The sequence below is a fragment of the Eurypyga helias genome, unplaced genomic scaffold, assembly GCF_000690775.1.
Source record: "Eurypyga helias isolate BGI_N326 unplaced genomic scaffold, ASM69077v1 scaffold29790, whole genome shotgun sequence".
Lineage (NCBI taxonomy): Eukaryota > Metazoa > Chordata > Aves > Eurypygiformes > Eurypygidae > Eurypyga > Eurypyga helias.
This window is the reverse complement of record NW_010228074.1, coordinates 1-220: the sequence shown is the minus strand read 5'-3', so window position 1 is coordinate 220 and position 220 is coordinate 1. Positions and strand designations below refer to the sequence as shown.

Here is a 220-nt window from a genome sequence, read left to right as displayed (position 1 = left end):
GGGCACCATCACGATCCACGTCTTCTCCTGCTATTTCGGCCTCGGCGTATCCAAGGGTCTGTTCGGGGCGTCGCAGCGGACGGTGAACCCCAAGGAGACCCCAACGCCCCGCTCCGACCTCATGTCCCTCGTGGGGATGCTCATCCTCTGGGTTTTCTGGCCCAGCTTTGTGGCCGTCCTCTGCCAACCGGGAGATGCCCAGCACCGCGCCATCCTGAAC

The 220-nt window shown here is 64.1% G+C and overlaps 1 pseudogene; it reads left to right on the top strand.

The window, feature by feature from the left end:
• LOC104514607 overlaps nucleotides 1-217 on the top strand; it is a 655-nt pseudogene extending 438 nt beyond the window's left edge.
• Nucleotides 218-220: the final 3 nt, after the last annotated feature.